This window comes from Cucurbita pepo, chromosome LG13, assembly GCF_002806865.2.
Source record: "Cucurbita pepo subsp. pepo cultivar mu-cu-16 chromosome LG13, ASM280686v2, whole genome shotgun sequence".
Taxonomy (NCBI): Eukaryota; Viridiplantae; Streptophyta; class Magnoliopsida; order Cucurbitales; family Cucurbitaceae; genus Cucurbita; species Cucurbita pepo.
In genome coordinates, this window is record NC_036650.1 from 3,798,139 (window position 1) to 3,805,618 (window position 7,480).

The window sequence follows — 7,480 nt, forward strand, 5'->3', positions numbered from 1 at the left end:
ATTATAACTAAACTCAAAATTCAATTTAAAAATTTGTAAGATTCTTTTGAGAAAGTTTAAAGTAATTATTTAAAAAAGAAAATGTAATCCAAGGTTGCAAATTGCAGCGTTGACTAGATCTTGAAAGAGTCCACAGCTCAGTCCCGGCAAGTAGCGCTACTGCTGAGTCGTGTCCTACAGCTAAATGTCCGACTAATTTGACTTTGACTTTCATCAATGGTACTTTTGTAATTTCAATAACTTTTCAGGGCCTTTTGAAATTTAACTCAGTGTCTTGTCGTTTGTGGATATGATTCTTATTATTTTTACTTTCTGGGTCCTACTTCCCTGTGTGCATTTCTAAAATAATATTTTCCTAAATGAATAAATAATTTATTATTATTATCATTATTATTTTGATTGCGTAATTATAATATATATTTGTTGTCATAACAACAATGAAACTATATTATAACATAGGAGTGTCCGTCCCCACGAAAAAGAAAGGAAAAAAAATAAACATTTTAATATTAGACTAAAATTATAAAAATACGGAAAAAGAGTTAAATAAAATTGCAATTTTTTAAAATAATAGTTCTTAGCTGTGCAATATTTATAATATATATTTTTTTAATCCCATTTTAACCTTCAATAAATTGAAAACCTAATATTGGCCTAAAATTAAACCAAAATTATCCATAAACGCTCCATACAACCAAACTCTTCTGCCATCAATAGCAGAATGCAGAGAGGACGAAGAGGAAGATGAACGATTGTTTGTGTCTTTCCGACCAACACGAACCGGCAAGGGCAAACTGAATCTCTACACACGACTCGACCACTTCACCTCTCTTTTTAAAACCTTCCTCAACTTCCCCTTTATGATCTTAAGATATTTCTGTCAGTTGGAGGAGGAGGTACAAAAGAAGGGACCAACGTAAGGATATCGTATAGGAGCGAACCACCGACGAGCATCGGTTGTTTTTGGGAATCTGAAATGAAACATGGATCTAAAATTGTAGGTACACCCAAGGCTTTATGACGCTGTGGGAGTGGGAGGAAAGACAAGAAGAAGGTAACGAGAATCAAAGATTTTACGTGCAGTCGAGAGAAGAAGACGAGATCCGGGGATTTGGATTCAGGTTGGATACCCACCTGCAACCCAAAACTCAGTCCAGTCCAGCAACCCAAATCCTACTTGACCCAAAGCCCACGTTCAAGCCCAATCACGCAGAACACATCAAACCCACACTCAACACGCGACACACAGCGTCGTGAAACCGACCCAAAGTCCGCACCTCAACCCGACTCGCGAGCCACGTGCATGTTACCTTCCCCCCCCCAACGACACATGTCGTGAATGCAAACACCAACTCCTTCGGCTCACGCGACTTCATCGGCTCGACTCCGACTGCAGCTCAGTGGCTCCTCGACTCATTCGGCTCACAATTTGACCCGATTCCTACATCTTAGATCATATTGGAGATAAATTTAACCTTAACTAAGGCAATTAAGGTCAGTGTAACATCCTATATCCCAAGTTCAAGTTGAATTAAATAAAAAATGTATTGTTAACGATACGAAATAAACGTTCTAATAGGAAATACCTTAAGCATACTTGAAACAACTTCAAGGGACGTAATCAAGTATTCAAATTTAGGAAGAACGTCGACTAAGGTCAACCAAGTAAGTGGTCTTACTATCGGCTTGGTTGGAAGACTTACCTGATGTATGACGACACATGCCTAGTGGCCCTTGCATGTGTCATTTATGTTTTATGTCATATGATGATGTAATGATGTTATATGATGATGTAATGATGTTATTGATGATGTGATGACGTTATACGATGATGTGATGATGATATGAGATGATGACACGATATGATGACATGATGATGATGCATGATAACATAATGATGTAAGATGCATGATGATTAAATGACTTAATGTGATGATATTTCATATTAAGATGATGTGTATGTATTAAATGTCATGATGCATCCTGACGATGAGTTTTCTAAGACATAACCCCAATTGACGTTAATGAAGATGAATGTATAAAGACCAATGCATGCATGTTACCTAGGGTACCGTGTGAGTGATGTATAGGGTTGTGTCATAAGAATGGTTTAAAGATGAAAATTATAGGGACCTCATGTATATTGCGTGTTCATATACAACAGGTTACTTCTCCATTTATGATGATGAGTACGAACGTGTAGACTATGATGATTATGATGATCATGCTTCGCATGATATTCAGGGGTTTGCTGACCTCTAGACGTCCGGTTACAGACAACTAGCCCAACTATGATAGGTCTAGTGGGTGCGAACTGCCTAGGGACTCACGTTTGCACGTGTGGGTCGTGTAGAAAAGTACTACACATCCAATTATGTTCAGGTTGGAGGTGTAACGCCCCTAATTTTTCTTAACCTAATTAATGACATCAACCCATGCATGCTTAAATCACATACATGAAAATTCATAACAAATACCTTTTTAAATTAAAGTCATGGACTTAGATAATCAGTTCAAACACATGAAATTAGACCTAACATAATTTTGATGAAAACTTATACGGTAATAAAAACACCTATTAACTACTAATTGAAATACATTGCGACCTATCAGCTACTAATTTAAAATTAAAGCATACTACTGCCCTATCGTGCCCTAATCTAACTTCCATGGCCTTCCCAACGTTCACCATCATCCGTGAATAGGAATTTTACCTTTACCTAAAAATTGAAGGGTAGCACATGACTTGAGTATTTCATAGTCACCCCACGGTTGGAGTTGGATATGCAATCACACAAAATACATGAATGAGACCTATCTTTTAGAAACATAACATAACCTTAGGCTCTTTCCAATTCCAGGGAGGATTGAATGCATGGTACTTCTCCATACACGACCTACATACACGCACATAGGCCCACCAAGCGGGCTCGTATACGTATCCCCTAGGACTGACTTGGTCAGGCACAACGCATTACACTTCACCGGATGCCACATAAAAAGAAAGACCCGCATGATATCATGGGGAACATAAATATCAAACTTACGCGTCCGTACTATCATAAGATAATGGAAAAGTATCTCGATGCACATAACATACATACATGCATGAGGTCCTGTGATTTACATTCATAACATAACATTTATTTCATTTCTTTCTCTTTTCTTTCCTTTCATGACATAACTCATGTATGCAACATCTACACATGGCAAACATGTCATAGTCTATCACAAAATTCTACACGTAAGACATAACATTTCATACCTGGCATTTCAGTTAATTTGTAAAAATAGTGTAATTTATATACATGCATACGGTGACATACATCTCATGAAAATACAAAGAACAATTAAGCATCACATAACATAAGCATTACACATATAATACGGTAAATATAGAAGTTATCGGGCATGCACCATCATACATCAGTCAATAAGCTAACTCCAACCGTAAGGCCACTTACTTGGTTGTCATTGGCCGAAGTTATTAACAGTTTGGTAGTCACCTCGAAACTATAATCTAAATCTCACCTATAACAATTCATATAGCATATTTAGGACTTGTTTCCGCTGAGAACGGAATAGTGTTCGTGTCCAAAGGACCTAGCTAAACATGATGATTAACTCCAACCTAAGTCCTAAAGTCAATTAAACATAGTAAATAGGCGTCTTAATGACCACAAATTCCTTAAATATGGTCAAAAAAATGGCTTCAGAAAAGCGTCAGAAACCTAGGAATCAATATAACTTGTATACGGAGCCGGCTGAGCCAAGAATTTCTGATTTTCAAACTGAAAGGAGTCGTCGGTTAGAACTGATCATGTGCTGGCCACTTGTGGCACTCAAGAAGGAGAAGGTCGTAATCGGGTCTTTGGTACAGTTCGATGGGGCGGTAGATTGTGTTACAACTGAGCTGACGTCTTCGCTTTGGTCGTGATTGTGTGTTTGGGCCATGAGTAACTGAGCAGGCCGCAATGGACGTTGTCTGACTAGTTGGGCTGAGGAGTGATTGGACCTAACTTTTGGATTCTAGAGAGCGTGACTTCGTGGATATTTGGATGCGGATAATGGAACCCGACCGAAACTTTCGCTTCGTCTTCCTTACTCGAAAACATGACCGAACCCTCGCGACTTCCCTTTTTTTTACAAAGACCAATGATTTTGATGGCGCTTCCTGACACTTCCACTGTGGTTCGTCTTCTGGAGGTTGGTATGACAAACCTAATTCAGAAATCTTCACGATGCACAAAACCCTCGATTTCTTCTCCAAAACCCTCTCTATTTCTTTCTCGATTTCAGGTTGAAACTCACAGAAAAACAAACGACTGAATTGGTGTTGGAGGGTTTGAGAATGGAGAGGTTGTAAGAGGTTGTGAGATGCTTCACTTATGGAAATAAATGCGTCCCTCGAAATCGTGTGATTTTTGGCGAGATTGAATATTTATTTATTTATTATTTATTTTTACCCGTTATATTATTACCTCGTAAACGACTTTGTCCTCGAAAGTATATGCACTCTGAAATAGTTTTGGATACTTCTCTTTCATCTCATTCTCTCGTTCCCACATGGCTTATGTTATTGGTTGGTTTTTCCACAACACTTTGACAAAAGCAATGTCTCTAGTGCGCAGAGTCTTTATTTCACGTGCCAAGATCGTCCGCAATTTTTCTTCGTAACGTAAGTCTTCTGCCACCTATAGGGACTCCTAATCTATCACATGCGAGGGATTAACCATATACTTCCGAAGTAAGGATACATGAAACATGTTATGTATTGCTGAGAGACGGTGTTAGGGTTATTCTATATGCAACAGGTTCAATCTGATCCAAAATTTCAAAACGTCATTTAAAGCGTGGACTCAATTTGCCTTTGCGTCCAAACCTTATAACACCTTTCATTAGGGTCATTCTTAAGAATACCATGTCGCCCACTTCAAACTCTAGATTCCTTCGGCTTACATTTGCGTAACTATTCGTTACTCTGAGTAGTGCGCATTCTCCCCCTGATATTTTGCACTGCATCATTTGTAACTTTGATCAATTCGGGTCCCACCAATTCACGTTTCCCTACCTTATCCTAACATAGTGATGTCCTACACCGTTTTTCATACAATGCCTCATACGGTGTCATGCCAATCGTTGCTTGAAAACAGTTGTTATAGAAAAATTCCATGAGATGCAATTTCAATTCCCAATTACCTGCGAAGTCTAGCACACATGGACATAGCATATCCTCTAGAATTTGGTTCAAACATTCCATTTGACCATCTATTTGTGGGTGGAACGTCGTACTGAAATCTAGGTGAGTTCCTAATGCTTCCTGGAGTCCATGCCAAAATGCCGAAGTAAAACGTGGATCTCAGTCTGATATACTTGACACAGGAACTCCATACAATCTAATAATTTTCTTCATGTACAACTGTGCCCCATTATCTAATGTGTAGGTGGCTTTACCAGGAAGGAAATGCGCTGATTTTGTCGATCGGTCAACAATCAGTCAACAATCACCCACATGACTGTGTAACCCTTCAACATTCTTGTTAGCGCTACTATAAAATCCATGGCTATATTCTTCCATCTCCATTTTGGTACACTAAGGGACTGCAATAATCTCGCTAGTCTCTTTCTAGGTGCCTTGACTTGCTGGCATACCAAACATTTACTAACAAACTCCGTGATATCCTTCTTCATACTACGCGACCAAAAGTGTGGCTTTATGTCTTGATAAATCTTGGTACCACTAGGGTGCATGGCGAACGGGGAGTTATGCACCTCACTTAATATTTCGTTTCTTAGCTCTTCTGCCATCGACACACACAAACGACTTTGATACAACAATCCATCAAAAAATGACCTGGAGTATCCGTCAGCTACCTCTATTGCCAACTCATTAAATATCTTTTCTAACACAGGGTATCCTACTTGAGCATCAATTATTCTTTGTCGGAGTGTGGGCTGGTCCATCAGTTGAGCTAGCTGTGCTCTAATTTCTTCCACTACTACGGTTATTCCAGCTTGCTCGAAATTTGTGTGCATGCGAGGCTATTTCGTGATTAACGCCAATGAATGGGTCGTCTTCTTACGTAAGGCATCTGCAAACACATTGGTCTTCCCATAGTGGTACTGGATGTCGATGTAATAATCTCGAACCAGTTTCAACCACCTTCGTTGTCTCATACTTAGCTCTTTCTAAGTGAAGAAATACTTCAAGCTTTTGTGTCAGTGTAGATCTGATTTTTCTCTCCATATAGATAGTGTCGCCATATCTTTAATGCAAAAACTACCATCACTAGCTCCAAGTCATGTGTGGGGTAGTTTTTTTCATAGTTCTTCAGTTGTCTGGATGCGTATGCAATGACTTCCCACTTTGCATCAACACACATCCCAAGCCCTTCTTGGAAGCATCACGGTAAATAACATAGCTTCTTGTACTGTCGAGCATTATGAGTACTGGTGCAATCACTAGCTTATCTTTCAAATCTTGAAAATTTGTTTCTAAATCTTCGATCCATACGAACGGCACACCCTTCCAAGTAAGTTGCATAAGAGGGGCAGCTATTTTGGCAAAGTCTTGTACAAAGCGTCGATAGTAACCTGCTAGACCTAAGAAACTACGTACCTCGGTAATAGTGGTTGGACGAGTCCATTTAAAAACCGCTTCCACCTCGTTAGGATCTACTGACACACTCTTCTCAGATACCATATGCCCCATAAATGAGACCTCACGTAAACCTTGTTTTCCCTCAAGATTGTCAGGGCCTTTCTAAGGTGCATCTGATGTTCTTGATCTGTCTTTGAGTATACCAAGATATCTTTTATAAAATACTAGGACAAAAGTATCCAGACATTCCTTGAACACTCATTCATTAGTTCTATGAACACTGCAGAGGCATCAGTGAGTTCAAAAGACATAACTATGAACTAATAATGATCATACCTTGTTCTGAAAGCTGACACGTCTTCATCTTTGATCTTGAAATTGGCTCGGATCTTCACCGTTCTTGGAAATCGGCTCGGATCTTGAAAGCTATTTTCTCTCTCCTCCGTTCTTGGAAATTGGCTCGGATCTTCACCTTTGGACTAGAATTCCGGCTAGTTTCCTTCCTAAATCTTGTGGAGAATTCCCTCTAGATAAACATATCAAAATTTCAGACCTTGATTCACAACGGATAGTTATAGATCTGAGAAAAACGATCAAGATCTTACTTTACTAATTTTCTCGATCTCTTGACAGAAAATGGGACTCCGAACGCCAACATCTTCTTCTTCCTTCCAAGAAGAAGTCCCTGTCAATTAGATCGTGGCTGGCGGCTACTTGTAGTGGTGGTCGATGAGATTTTCGGCAGCGATTTTCTTGCTCACTCCCAAACTTTCTCTCTCTAAGTTTTTTTCTTTCTTTGCGGCTAGGGGCTAGGGTTTCGAGGACCTCTATTATGGTTGGAGGGGCAAGCTTACTTATTTCTTTTTTTTTTTTTTTTTT

The 7,480-nt window shown here is 39.2% G+C and overlaps 1 long non-coding RNA gene across 1 annotated transcript; it reads right to left on the bottom strand.

The window, feature by feature from the left end:
• Nucleotides 1-612: 612 nt before the first annotated feature.
• On the bottom strand, nucleotides 613-7,438 carry LOC111808363. Its single transcript, XR_002817058.1, has 3 exons — nucleotides 7,207-7,438; nucleotides 6,938-7,127; nucleotides 613-1,447 (listed from the first exon to the last, which is right to left on the bottom strand). It is a non-coding gene; the product is annotated as an uncharacterized LOC111808363 (long non-coding RNA).
• Between the last annotated feature and the right edge of the window lie 42 nt (nucleotides 7,439-7,480).